Raw genomic sequence first — 632 nt, forward strand, 5'->3', positions numbered from 1 at the left:
CTCGGCGTCATTCAATGCATAGAGTGCAACAAAACAAAATCCTACCAGACTGTGCTGAGCCAATTTTCTAAGATAGCCTATATCCTCAAGCAACCAGTGTGGCAATTTGTCATCTGAACATAGTGATAGAAATTCTTCATGAGCTATGAATTTTAGGCCAAGGCTACTACTGTGCTACTGTAGTCAAACAACAAGAGTGATGTGTTTGGCAACATGCAAACTTGGCCTGGTTTTAACATTTCACAGACATTATATCTGAAAAGGAGAAAGCAACCCCCCACACACACACACACACATTGCTACACATCACCTGAAACACACACACTCTCTCTCTCTCTCTCTCTCTCTCTCTCTCTCTCTCTCTCTCTCTCTCTGTCTGTCTCTTTCTCTGTCTCTCTCTCTCTCTCTCTGTCTCTCTCTCTCTCTCTCTCTCTCTCTCTCTGTGTCTCTGTCTGTCTCTCTGTCTCTCTCTCTGTCTCTCTCTCTCTCTGTCTGTCTCTCTGTCTGTCTCTCTGTCTCTCTCTCTGTCTCTGTCTCTCTCTCTGTCTCTCTCTCTTTCTGTGTCTCTCTCTCTCTCTCTCAATTTGACACACACACACCAGTGCATGCTGTCTATGTTTACAGAACATCGG

Source organism: Oncorhynchus keta, chromosome 6, assembly GCF_023373465.1.
Source record: "Oncorhynchus keta strain PuntledgeMale-10-30-2019 chromosome 6, Oket_V2, whole genome shotgun sequence".
Lineage (NCBI taxonomy): Eukaryota > Metazoa > Chordata > Actinopteri > Salmoniformes > Salmonidae > Oncorhynchus > Oncorhynchus keta.